General features: G+C 40.8%; 1 non-coding gene across 1 annotated transcript; it reads right to left on the bottom strand.

Annotated features, from left to right (window-relative positions):
* Positions 1–12,841: 12,841 nt before the first annotated feature.
* On the bottom strand, positions 12,842–12,948 carry LOC126013066 (U6 spliceosomal RNA). Its single transcript, XR_007497400.1, has one exon. It is a non-coding gene; the product is annotated as a U6 spliceosomal RNA (small nuclear RNA).
* Between the last annotated feature and the right edge of the window lie 438 nt (positions 12,949–13,386).

Here is a 13,386-nt window from a genome sequence, read left to right as displayed (position 1 = left end):
GGTTGGACCGAGGTCACAGCCCCTGAGAGGCTGGGGTGTCCTACCCCCCCCCCCCACTCCCAAGCACACTCTTTACTCACCATCCGCGTGGCAGGGTGCCTGGTCCTTCCGGGAAAGACGTTCAGCTCTCTTTGCAGCCAGAGAAGAAAGTGATTTCAGGGTATCCGTGCCAAAGTGCCACCTGTCCGGAATTAGAGGCCACCTCTGGACTTATTTCTGTAGCTTCTCTGTCCCGCTCACCCGGGGATGATTTTGAAGGTCCTCTTGTTTTGCGGATAAATTCCCTGGGACTTTGGAAAGGGGCTGTTTGAAGATGCACCCATTGGGACTGCAGGATGCCTCGGAGCTGCCTTATCTCCGAAGGAAGGACTTTGGTGGGGTGGGGGCTGGGGGTCGGATAGAGACGGAAGTAGAACACTTCATCTGCCCGAGGGAGCACCCCATATTTGTTTCTACCTCAGGCCTGATGGTGGACTCCTGTCACCTGTCACCTTCTTATTTAAATTAAATGACAGTCAAGAGACTCAGAGGCAACCAGGGCTTCTGATGTGGAACCTGAGAGGCTTCCGTAAAGGGAGGTGAACATTGTGCAGTAATAGAAAACAATGTTTTCTCTCTTCTCCAGAAAGCGATTTGGGAACTGCATGTCCCCAGACCGGTCACCTCACATTTTATTCACATGAATTCATTAAGCATCGTTGTCTCTCCTGTGCCATTATTTGACTATTTCTTGAAGTGAACCAAATTCTCTCTGTGGTTAATAAGCACTGAGCCAGGCCCCCTACCTTCCTTTTCATCTTCAAAACACCTGGGGTTCCCTGAATGACATTTTCCCTCTGGCCAAGGAAAATAGGAGATGGAAAATGTTGCCCTACTGCAGGGAAAAACATAAGCATTTGGCTTCACTATTACAAGTTACCCCGGGTCTCTGTTCACTGGATAACTGTCCTTAGGTGGCAGTTAAGGTGGGAAAATGATGCTGTTGAAAGGGGGTGGAAGAGAAGGAGAGTACGAATGTGGGGTGGCGGTGGGGAGGAGAACCCCTTTCAACAAGTGCAAAACAGAGCTAGAGAGTGAACCTCTTAACCCTAATGCTGAGCCCTAATAACTGCCCCCTTAGGGGGCCTTAGTGTGAGCTCCCAGAAGGCTTTGTGACTGCAGAGAAATCCGGATTTTCACTCAAGTCTGCAGGAGTTGTTAATCGTGGAAAATGACTCTTGAAAATTTCATTCTTTACCCCCTTGGACCTGAAGTCTTTATCTGTGCTTAAACACAATATAGAAAGTGTTTTTCTTGGATTTACATCACTTCCAAGTGCCCATCATTACATCATTTCCAAGTGCCCATTCTGGTTTCACACCTGAATAGCTTCTTTGGGGTGAAACTATTGCTTAGTGAGTAAAATCAGATAAGGAAATTTGATGACAGACCCTCACTTTTGTAGCTTTGTGAGGGGAGGATGGGTATCTTTGGCTAACAGTGCCCTGTGGGGAGAGGGCCCCCCCACCCCCCCACCCTCCACCCCACCCCCCGCCCCAGCTCCTAGCAAAGACACTTTCTATGCAATAGTTAACTGGCAGGCAGAGAACTAAGGAAGTGAGTCTGTGGTTAGTCTCTGAGCAGATGACTGACATGAAGCAGAAGTTATTTCAAGTCAGGCTTTATATATTCCCTATGTAGGAAGTTCTATTTAAAAACAGCACAGTAATATTGATGCAATTTATTACAGAAGTGATAGAGGGGGATATCAGACTTTAAAAAATCTAATTATTTTTAAGCCAAGTAACTTTGAAACTCAGTTGCAGCTCTGTAAGGCTGATACATTTTCACTACCTGAGACCTAAATAAGATTGCATAATGTTATTAGCTACATGGCCTTTTATGCTACCTATTTTCTTATCTGTAGAGACATTTTGGCTTTATCTAGGAACCAAAATTTAGGGATTTGTCAGTCTTTTCATCCATGCAAGAAAAAAAAAAACTTCTTCCATGAAGTTTCCAAGGGTATCATCAACTATCCTCTGGGAAAGAGCATCTTTTTAGTATGAAAAACAAGTTAAAATGTACCCAAACTCAAAAATATCAAAATCTGCAACTTTTTGGATTACTTTGAATGAGCTAGGATACAATTACATTGTTTTGACAAGAATTAGAATGTGGTCTCTGCACAGAAAGTTGCTTCCTCTTTACAGCTGTTTGAGCCCTTTATTAGTTCATTGACTTGAGGAAGGTAAGTGGTTTGCTTGTACTTTATCTAGGAATCATGGCTGATAGCCAGAGAGGATCCATGGAGTGAAAAGCTGAGAGGGACTCAGAGGAAAGTAAGTACTTAGCCCTCAAAACATACACACACAGACCAACACACAATGGAGGGGTGGCTAGTACTGTCAGGAAACTGTGCATCTGCAAACACAGTCAGAATGCAAAGTCTGAGGTGCTCCTGCATCTGGATAATACTCCTTCTAGTTTTCTCACCCATTGAACTCATCTACCTATTATGTTGGCTCACTGCATTTCAAAGCAAATCTGGTTCTTTCTTTCCTTCTAATACCTCTTTTAGCAGAGCCAGAAAGCCAAAGATGTGATCTTATGAGGCTCCTAGAGCCCCTGGGGCTGAAAATGATACCAACTTCTTATCTTCTGCAGGGAACAGACAAACAACATAGTAGGATGCAGATGATTTCATAATTGTACTGACAGAAATGGTGACATTTGGTGCCATCTTATAAATCTTCAAGAAAGTATATCTCTAGAATCAGAATAAAAACGAATGGTTGCTTTGAGATAGGGGAGTGATAGTTAAGGGGTGGGGAATGTTTAGGGAGACATTTAATGAAAATGTCCTTAAAAAAAGATTGTGTAATGGATTAACAACTATAAGAGACTGTCCTAAAATCAGTGCATTGTACATGTTAGGTTAGGTGAGTGTTTAGTTAAATGTAAATTACATGAGTGATGGTATAGTAGGGAGGACATTCTCAGCACTACATACAGCCTCAGCACTCCTTGTATTGTCAGGAGTGATTCCTGAGCAGCATTTGCTGTGACACCAAAACCAACAAACCAGCAACCAACCAACCAATCAGCCAGACAGGCAGCAAAAAACAAACAAACAAACAAACAAACAAACAAACAAAGAACAAAGAAAATCCAAAAAATCAAGATGTGGAGCCAAAGAGATAGCATGGAGGTGGGGCATTTGCCTTGCATGCAGAAGGATGGTGGTTTGAATCCTGGCATCCCAGATAGTCCTCCAAGCCTGCCAGGAGCTATTTCTGAGCGTAGAGCCAAGAGTAACCCTTGAGCGCTGCCAGGTGTGACCCAAAAACCAAAAAAAAAAAAAATCAAGATGTCTACATAAAAAAAAATCTGGTTTGGAAAGTGTTGGACTAGTTAAGAAGGGATGGAGAAATTGGAGGGAGATAGGTAATCCTAAGAGTGTTTATTTCTCCAATTTTCATGCCTAGTATTTTCAAGCACACAAAGTTAAAAGATGCATAAACATTTGTATGTTTGTAAACTGTCATTTAGGTCTAACAGTTTTGCACAGTTTGGTGCATATATTTAATTCTTTATTGAAATGCATTTTCTTCTTGCTTAACTATTTGGTGATATTTCTTCTTTGAATTTCTCAGCCTGTCTCTTAAGAATGGACTGCCTAGGGGGGCCGGAGAGATAGCATGGAGGTAGGACATTTGCCTTTCATGCAGAAGGACAGTGGTTCGAGTCCCGGCATCCCATATGGTCCCCTGTGCCTGCCAGGGGCAATTTCTGAGTCTAGAGCCAGGAGTAACCCCTGAGCGCTGCTGGGTGTGGCCCCCCCCAAATTAAAAATTCCTGCACTTTAGAAAATTAGCAATACTTTAGTAATTTTAACTGATATTATTCTCTTCTCAAAATGTCTCAATTTTTACCGAAAACAAAATGTATTTTAATAGGCAGTTTTTCCATTTTCCCTAGGACCTTTAAAAAGGTTTGAATGTTCTTTTTTTTTTTTTTTTTTTTGTGGTTTTTGGGTCACACCCGGCAGTGCTCAGGGGTTATTCCTGGCTCCAGGCTCAGAAATTGCTCCTGGCAGGCACGGGAGGACCATATATGGGACGCCGGGATTCGAACCGATGACCTCCTGCATGAGAGGCAAACGCCTTACCTCCATGCTATCTCTCCGGCCCCGGTTTGAATGTTCTTAGTCTCTTTTTATTTGGTGGAAGAATGTTTGGGCCACACTGGTAGTATTTCTTGGTTCTGCACTCAGATATTAATCCTGGTGGGACCAGATATGGAGTCTGGGATCAAAAACTGGTAGGCTGTGTGCAAGGCAAGCAAGCATCTTAAACTCTGTACTATCTCTCTGACCCCAAGATTTCTTTACTCTGAATTTGTCTTCCATTCTTTCCATTTTAACTTTTAAAAACTTTGATTATTTATAGGCTATTTTCATTCTGATCTGCTATATTATATACTTTTGGGGTTGCTCCCATTTCTCCTTTATTTCTGCATAGCCAAGTCTGAACTAGACCTGTATTACACAACAGTAGGAAAAATGCCATATATTCACTATGTCATATAGTATTTCAATAGAAGGCTTAATATCCCTTTAATGTCCCTAAATTAGTGTAGCTAAAGTGTTGATCTCTTGGTTAAGGTGGTGATCACCACATATGTCCATCTAAACAAGGGATTCAGTAGGTAATATAATACTATAATATAATACAATACAATACAATACAATATAATATAACACAACATAATATAAATATACTTTGGCATTGTTTTTAACATCTTTGTAACTGTGTAAACTCCCTATCTTTCATCAGTTAGCCTTTTCAGCTTTATTGACATTCTTTCTATATGCACTATATGCATCTGTAAAGAAAGTTTCCCTTCAGGACAGAGAAATAGTGTAAAGGTTTTAGAGACTTGTCTTGCATGAGTCTGAGTCCTGGACAATGATTAGAATATTGGCTCTGCATAGGTTTGGTCCTCTGAGCACTGACCAGCAGAGCCTCTGAGCATAGACCAAGAGTAAGGCCTGAGCACAGTCATGTGTGGCCAACTCAAAGACAAGAAAAAGAAAAAGTTTCTTTTTGCCCATTTGAAAATCATAGATTTTTAAAGTTAAAATTAAGATCAATATCATTCTTTTGATACACCATTAATTCAAATTATTGGTGTATGAAGCCATTGATTTTTGCGTGTTAATTGCGTAGCCTGCCACTTTGCTATATGAATCTATTGTTTCTAGAAGCTTTTTGGTAGAGTCTTTAGGGTTTTCTAAATATAGTATCATGTCATCTGCAAACTGTGAGAGCTTATCTTGTTCCTATCCTATCTGGATGCTCTTGATATCTTTTTCTTACCTAATCGCTATGGCAAGAACTTCCAGCACTATGTTGAATAGTAGTGGTGAGAGAGGACAGCTTTGCCTTGTACTAGATTTTCAAGGAAAAGCTTTTAGTTTATCTCCACTGAGAATAATATTTGCCATTGGCTTGTGGTAGATATGTTTTTATATTGAGAAAGGTTTCTTTCATTCCCATCTTGTTGAGAGTTTTTATCAAGAATGGGTGTTGTTAATTCATATTCTTAAGTGCACAGGGATATACTAGAAAATACTAATGGGACAGTTAGACATAGAAAATGAGAATCTAGAAGAATTCCATGAACCTGCAGATGATTTTCAGTTATGTATGTTATCTTGGAAGACCTTCTGTGTACAATTTTCAGCCAAAGACCAAAGGTTTATCACCAGCCTCTCTCTCTTCTCTGTCTCTCTGTCTCTGTCTCTCTCTCTCTCTCTCTCTCTCTCTCTCTCTCACACACACACACACACACACACACACACACACACCATGCTGAATGTCCCTCAAGTACAGGAGAACTTCTTCATGTTCAGGGAACCCAGGGCCACTCCTAGCAGTACTTGGTGAACCAGAACAAATAGTGTAGTGCTTTGCCTTGTGATGTGATGTTGTCAGGCCCAATGGTGCTGAGGGTCACAAAGGCCATCATAGTGTTGTGAACTATGTGGTGCTGGGGAACAAGATTGGAGCCTGGCTCTCATGTGCTCCAGTGTTCTCAACTGTCTTCACAAGAGATTGACTTTAAGTCATGATGTTGTATGTTAGAAGTTACCAGTTCCAAAAATTTACAATGTGGGTGGTCAGGCTGAAGATCTGGGTTAGAACTGGGTTATTTCAGGTTGTCTCAAAACCATCGGGCTAAAGAATTTTCCTTGTGCTTTGGAGAGAGATACAAATATTTTGACTTTCTATTAATTAAATGAGTCCCATCTACATTATGGAGGGCAGTCTACTTTACTAAAAGTCCACTTAATGTCTTAAATGTTCATTTCATTTAAAAACACTCTTACAATAATTATACTCTCAGAGGAATTTTTTATTCCCTATGTGTGTACTATGACCCAGTTAAGAGAACTCATAAAATGAATTGTCACATCCACCCTCTATGTTAGAACACTGTACCCAGATCCAGGAGTGTTTGTGGCAAGACTTGAACTAAGTTTCTACAATAGTGTTCAGGTTTCTGGTATTGATGTACAACGTTATTGTCCCCCTCCTGCCACTCCCACTCTCCATCTCTATGTGACCTTAGTTTGGTTCAATGTTTTTCCCTTACTTGTTTACTTTCCCTCTTACTTGTTAACTGGCACAAAAAAATATCCATTTGAGAAGATGTAGCACACTTATATTCATTGTCTCTCTTGGTACAATAGCGGATATGATAGCATCCCAATGCTCAACAACACATGAATGAAAAAAGAATCTGTAGTTCATATACACAATGGGATACTGTGCAGGCACTAGAAAAAATAAAGTTATGCAGTTCACAGCAGCTTGTATTGAATCTGCCAACTTAAAGTCTTCACTCATTCTAGGCTTTGGATCTACTTTAAAAGGCAGGACTATAATTCATCCAGGTCTCTGTCTTGCTCCTCTGAATGAATTAAGACCCTTAACACTTTCAGTACTACCATGTCTCTGCCCTTTGGCCCTGCCCTGCCACCACTGCTTGCCAACCTCAGTTCTGTTTTCTGACTTCAAGGGCTTTCTTTCATTAAACTGTCCATTCCTTTCTTTGTTCCATTATAGACCAAAATCAAATGAAATAATTTGGCAATTGGCCTTCCTCTGATTTATTTAGCTTAAAATGATATTCTCTAATTCTAGCTGAGGTGTAATTTTTTTATTATTATTTTTTATTTCTTTGGTTTTTGGGCCACACCCGGTGATGCTCAGGGGTTACTCCTGAATATGTGCTCAGAAATCACTTCTGACTTGGGGGACCATATAGGATGCTGGGGGATTGAAATGTGGTCTGTCCTAGGCTAGTGCCTGCAAGCAGATGCCTTATCGCTTGCACCACCGCTCTGGCCTGAATGCTCACATTTTTAAATTATCCTTTTTTCCTCAAGATGTGATACTGCTCAGATCCTGCTGTGGCAGGGATTACTCAAATGTTTGGGGACCTCTAGGATATCACTTGGTGATGTTTGACAGACTATGTGGTGCCAGGGACAGCCATATTCAAGACATGCATCTTAACCCCTGCACTTTCCAATCTCACAACAGAATGTCTTTTATTTCATTATTTCATTTTTTATTTTCTACTACACTGATTATAAATTGTAATCCATCATGATCCATTGTGATCAATGATTTAAGACAATTGAAAGTGTTCACCCTAGAATTTCAGATTTCACAGAGAACTAACCTTTCAGAAACAATCACAAATCAAATTGTATGATTTTAAAGAAGAGGTTACAACCTCCTGAAAAAGCTCTAAAGACCTAGACCTCCAAAATAACAGAGGGTGCAGCTGGGAATCACACTCAGTAAGGAGAACCCACTGCCTTCTAGTGCGCCTCTACTTGTGAACAATGTGAGTCAGTCAGTGCTACTGTTTGGTTTGGTTTGGGGGACGACATCCAGCAGTGCTCAGGAAATATTCCTGGCTTCTGCTCAGGCATCACTCCTGGCAAGTCTCAGGGGTATTTATATGAGGGCTGGGGTCAAACCATGGTCTGTGGTAAACTAGGCAAGAGCCGTTTCTTTTATTTTCTTTTTTTTTCTTTTTTTTTTTTTTTTTTTTTTTTTTGGCTTTTGGGCCACACCCGGCGGTGCTCAGGGGTTACTCCTGGCTGTCTGCTCAGAAATAGCTCCTGGCAGGCATGGGGGACCATATGGGACACCGGGATTGGAACCAACCAACCACCTTTGGTCCAGGATCGGCTGCTTGCAAGGCAAACGCCGCTGTGCTATCTCTCCGGGCCCGCAAGAGCCCTTTCTACACATGGCAAGTACCTTAATCCCTAGACTCTCTCTCCAGCCATATTTTCTTATTATAGAAGAAAAGCAAATTCTGTGTAAGCTACAGAGAGCCAAATTGGATCCTCCCAATTGCAACAAAATAGCTTGTATTTTATTGAATGCTTTTTTGTCCCAGGTTCTGAGAAGGTATGGTAAGGTCCTTCATGGTAACTTTGTAAATCAGTTAATACCAATTATTGCCTTTATTTTAAAGATTAGGAAGTGGATGCTTATGGTTATACACAGATTCAATAATTAGGGATAAGGAAGAGCCTGAATCTCCCCTCTCCTTTGGGATCTGGGGCAAAGCACTTAACCTCCTGGAGCTTTATTTTCTGCCAATGTCAAACAGAACCCACAATGGAAACTACACTTAGTTTGTCTTGAGGATAAGATCAGATGCAAAGCTTGGATTTAGCATGAACCTGTAGATGCTCTCTTAGTTTTAATTATTGCCAATACTTGTAGCCTTAGTTACAAAAAAAAAAAAAGTGGGATTCCAGTCTGACCCTCTCTGACCCCTGAAGCAATGCTCTTGGGTTTCACATCTTGACTTATGATTCTGGGGAAAGAGTAGCTGCCTGAAAAGCCTGGAGGATGTTTACTTACTCCAAATAAAGCTTTCTGGTTTTTCTCTTTTTATTTCTTTTTCTTTTAATTTTTGCCCTTATAACATTTTTCTTCCTCTGAACCATTTTGCTGATGATAATAAGGGACACTGTGGGCTGTAAACATTTAGGACTAAATAAGCCACAGATTCATGAGTCATTTTAATTCTTTCCAATATAAGGATGCAGCTCAAGACTAAATGTTTGTGACAAAAATTCAGATCACTTTCAAATTAACTGAGATTAAAGAAGTATTGGATTTTAAGTGCAAGTTAAGTCTCATTCTTAGATTTTTCTTGGAGGGGTTATTTCCACAGCATATTTCTCAATCTTTCTCTGTGTCTCTTGTTTCTTCACCTCTTCTATCCTTCCATCTATTTTCTCTCTTTCTCCCTCTCTTTTTCTCTTCCTTCCTCTTTCTTTCTTTCTGTCTTTAGTTCTTTCTTTCTTTCTTTCTTTCTTTCTTTCTTTCTTTCTTTCTTTCTTTCTTTCTTTCTTTCTTTCTTTCTTTCTTTCTTTCTTTCTTTCTTTCTTTCTTTCTTCTCTTCCTTCTTCCTTCCTTCTTTCCTTCCTTCCTTCCTTCCTTCCTCCTTCCTTCCTTCCTTCCTTCCTTCCTTCCTTATCCTTCCTTCCTTCCTTCCTTCCTTCCTTCCTTCCTTCCTTCCTTCCTTCCTTCCTTCCTTCCTTCCTTCCTTCCTTCCTTCCTTCCTTCCTTCCTTCCTTCCTTCCTTCCTTCCTTCCTTCCTTCCTTCCTTCCTTCCTTCCTTCCTTCCTTCCTTCCAATTTTTTTTGAGTGGAGCTGCTCAGGTCAGGACTTAATTCTTCTGACTCAGTGGTCAGGGATTATTCCTAGTGATACTGAGAGGGGCATATGTAGTGCTGAGATAGGACTTGGGTCAGCCACATGTATGAAAGACAACACTTCACCTCTGTATTATCACTGTGTGTGGTACTGTTAGAAAATCACTAGATGCCAGGCAGGTCAAGAATGAATCTTGATATTTAGTGAGATGAGGTTCAAGGTCATATAGAAGGTGGGATGGTCAGCTCTTATCACAGTGAGTTCCCCTTTGGTTAACTCCTTATCACTTTCACTGCATGGATTAAAGCAAATGCCCCTACTAGCTCTTTTGTACTGTATATGCCTTGGAGGTTTTGAGGTCCTGTGTCAAAGGCTTTGGCCTTGATGGCATATTGGTGGGGACTGAATCCGTATAAGGCAAATGCTCCACCTGCATGTGCAATGGTTAAAAAAAAGCTGTGGCTTAGGTTTCCTCAGGCCTCACTGTGGGGTTAAGAGTTAAACATTTTGGGCCTGGAAAGATAGCACAGCGGCATTTGCCTTGCAAGCAGCTGGTCCAGGACCAAAGGTGGTTGGTTCAAATCCTGGTGTCCCATATGGTCCCCCGTGCCTGCCAGGAGCTATTTCTGAGCAGACAGCCAGGAGTAACCCCTGAGCACCGCGGGGTGTGGCCCAGAAACCAAAAAAAAAAAAAAAAAGAGTTAAACATTTTGGGCCTGGAGAGATAGCACAGCGGCATTTGCCTTGCAAGCAGCCGGTCCAGGACCAAAGGTGGTTGGTTCAAATCCTGGTGTCCCATATGGTCCCCCGTGCCTGCCAGGAGTTATTTCTGAGCAGACAGCCAGGAGTAACCCCTGAGCACCGCCGGGTGTGGCCCAAACCCCCCCCCCCCCAAAAAAAAAGAGTTAAATATTTTGAACAAGACACAAATGAATGATTATGTCTAACTATTTTGAATTCCATGACTTTTTGGCATGTTAGGGATGAGAATAAGATAAGAAATTATATTGTTATACTTTTCCCATCACAACTTTCAATAGGCAACAGACTATTCATTAGCTAAATTGATGGCTTCAGAGTGTTCTTGAGGAAGTTAATATTTACCTGACCCTTGTGATTTGAACTCTTTGGGGTGGGGGGAAAGGTATCATGGCTGATATCACAATAAAGCAAGTGATAAGGTCTGAGTAGTTACAGCAGCAGAGGCAGAGCAAATTACACTCAGACCCACTTACAAAATTGTTATCTGTATTCTGGTTGCCAAATTTTAACTGGTGTGATGTTGCTTTTGGGGAAAATAAAGAACTCATCATAAATCACAGTGATTCTTGACAGTTTTCAATTTCAATGGGAAGCATTATACAGTGAATTTGATAGTTTCCCTCCAATTATCAATGTAAAGTTTATCTAAAATTTTTTTAGAATTTTTGTTAGAATTAAGGTTTAGGGCCTGGAGTGATAGCACAGTGGGTAAGGTTTTTTGCCTTGCAGGTGGCTGACCCAGGTTACAGCCCCGGCATCCCCTAAGGATCCCTGAGCTTGCCAAGAATTGTTTCTGAGCACATATCCAGGAGCAACCCCTGAGCATTGTTGGGTGTGGCCCAAAAGCAAAAACAAGACAAAATAAAATCATTTGGTTTTGAACCTCTCTGTTATAAAAATTTCATGTTAAAGGAAATGACCAAGGGATTTTACCAAGTAATTTATCTTGCTTAGTTTCTTCTATGACTATGCACTCAATGAATTAATAATTTAATAAATAAATATTACAATTATTTTGAAAACTAGGGCTTATGTTTACTTGGTGTATTAGCTTGCAAAGACTGCAGAAACAAAAAGTTCCAAATTGGGTGGCTTAAACAATAGAAATTGCCTTGTGGTTCTGGAGACTAAAAGTCTAAAAGGAACACGTCATTAATGGTGGTTCTGTTTGAAGGTGATAAGGGAAGACTTTGCTCCCAGTCTCTTGGTCTTCTCCCAGCATTTCTTCACACTGTATTCTCTCTGTGTTTGCTTAATTATGTTTCTAAATTCTCCCTCTTTTTATTAGGAAATTGGTCATTTAAAAAAATCTTTAATTAAATCACTGGGAAACACAGAGTTAAAAAGTTGTTAGTTGGAACTGGAGCAATAGCACAGTGGTAGGGCATTTGCCTTGCAATGCAACCAACCTGGGTTCGATTTCTGGTACTTCATATGGTCTCCTGAATCTGCCAGGAGTGATTTCTGAGCACAGACTCAAAAGAAACCCCTGAGCACTGCCAGGTGTGGCCCCAACACACCCAATTTTTAATACAAGTTGTTGATAGTTGAGTTTCAGTCATACAATATTCTAACACTCATCCCTTCACCAGTGTCATTTCCTACCACCAATGTCCCATCCCTCATCCCTACCTTTGCCTTCCTCCAAGGAAGACACTTTTCTCTCTCCTCCCTTTTAGACACTGTGGTTTGCAATGTTGTTACTAAAGGGATATCATATCACTTTAGTTTCTTTCAGTTCCCAGTTCTTGTCCAGAGTGATCATTCCCAACTCTTATTAGTTACTATTGTCATAGTGGTCCCTCCTTTGTCCTGATTGCATGTCCCATAATTTGTCTATATTATGCTCCTACTATGGTTTTGTTCTTTTTAATTAAGTACATTCTTTAACTAAATTACTGTGAGGCATACAGCTACAAAGTTATTCATGACTGAGTTTCAGTCATAAAGTGTTCCAACACTCATCTGTTTTTTATCTATACACATGTCCCGCCATCAATATTCCCAATTTCCCTTTTACTCTCCACACTGCCATTTTTTTTCTTGCTTTCTTTATTTTCTTTTAGAAATTGTGGTTTGTGAGGACAGAGAGATAGCACAGTGGTAGGGCATTTGCCTTACATGTAGACAATCCAGGACTGATGATGGTTTGAATCCCTGCATCTCATATGGTCTCCCTGAGCCTGCCAGGAGTGATTTCAGAGCGCAGAGCCAGGAGTAACCCCTGAGCGCAGCCAGGTTGTCCCCCCCCCCTGCCAAATTGTGGTTTGCAATATTGTTTTTGAAGGGGTATCATGTCTATCACTTTATCTCCTTTCATTGCCCAATTCTTTTTTTTTTTAAATGTGGAATGCTTCATGAATTTGTGTGTCATCCTTGCACAGGGGTCATGCTAATCTTCTCTGCATCATTCCAATTTTAGTATATGTGCTGCCGAAGCGAGCACTCATTGCTCAATTCTTGTCCAGAGTGATCATTTTCAACTATCATTGTCATTCAACTATCATTGGCCCTCATATACATTGTTTTTGGGTATTATTACCAATATGGATTTTGTTTTGTTTTGTTTTGGGGTCACACCTGGCAGCTCTCAGGGGTTAATCCTGGCTCTATGCTCAGAAATCGTTCCTAGCAGGTTCAGGGGACCATATGGGATGCTGGGATTCAAATCACTGTCCTTCTGCATGTAAGGCAAATGCCCTACCTCCATGCTATCTCTCCGGCCCCACAATATAAACTTTTTTAATATCCCAAAGATGAGTGAGATCATTCTGTATCTGTCCCTCTCTTTCTGATTCTTTTCACTAAGCATGATACTCTCATCATGTCTATCCTGGATATAGGCAAATTTTATGACTTCTTCCTAAAAGTTGTGTAAGCTTTT

The sequence above is a fragment of the Suncus etruscus genome, chromosome 6, assembly GCF_024139225.1.
Source record: "Suncus etruscus isolate mSunEtr1 chromosome 6, mSunEtr1.pri.cur, whole genome shotgun sequence".
Lineage (NCBI taxonomy): Eukaryota > Metazoa > Chordata > Mammalia > Eulipotyphla > Soricidae > Suncus > Suncus etruscus.
Note: the sequence above shows the minus strand (reverse complement) of the source record. Positions and strands in the feature narration are given on the sequence as shown.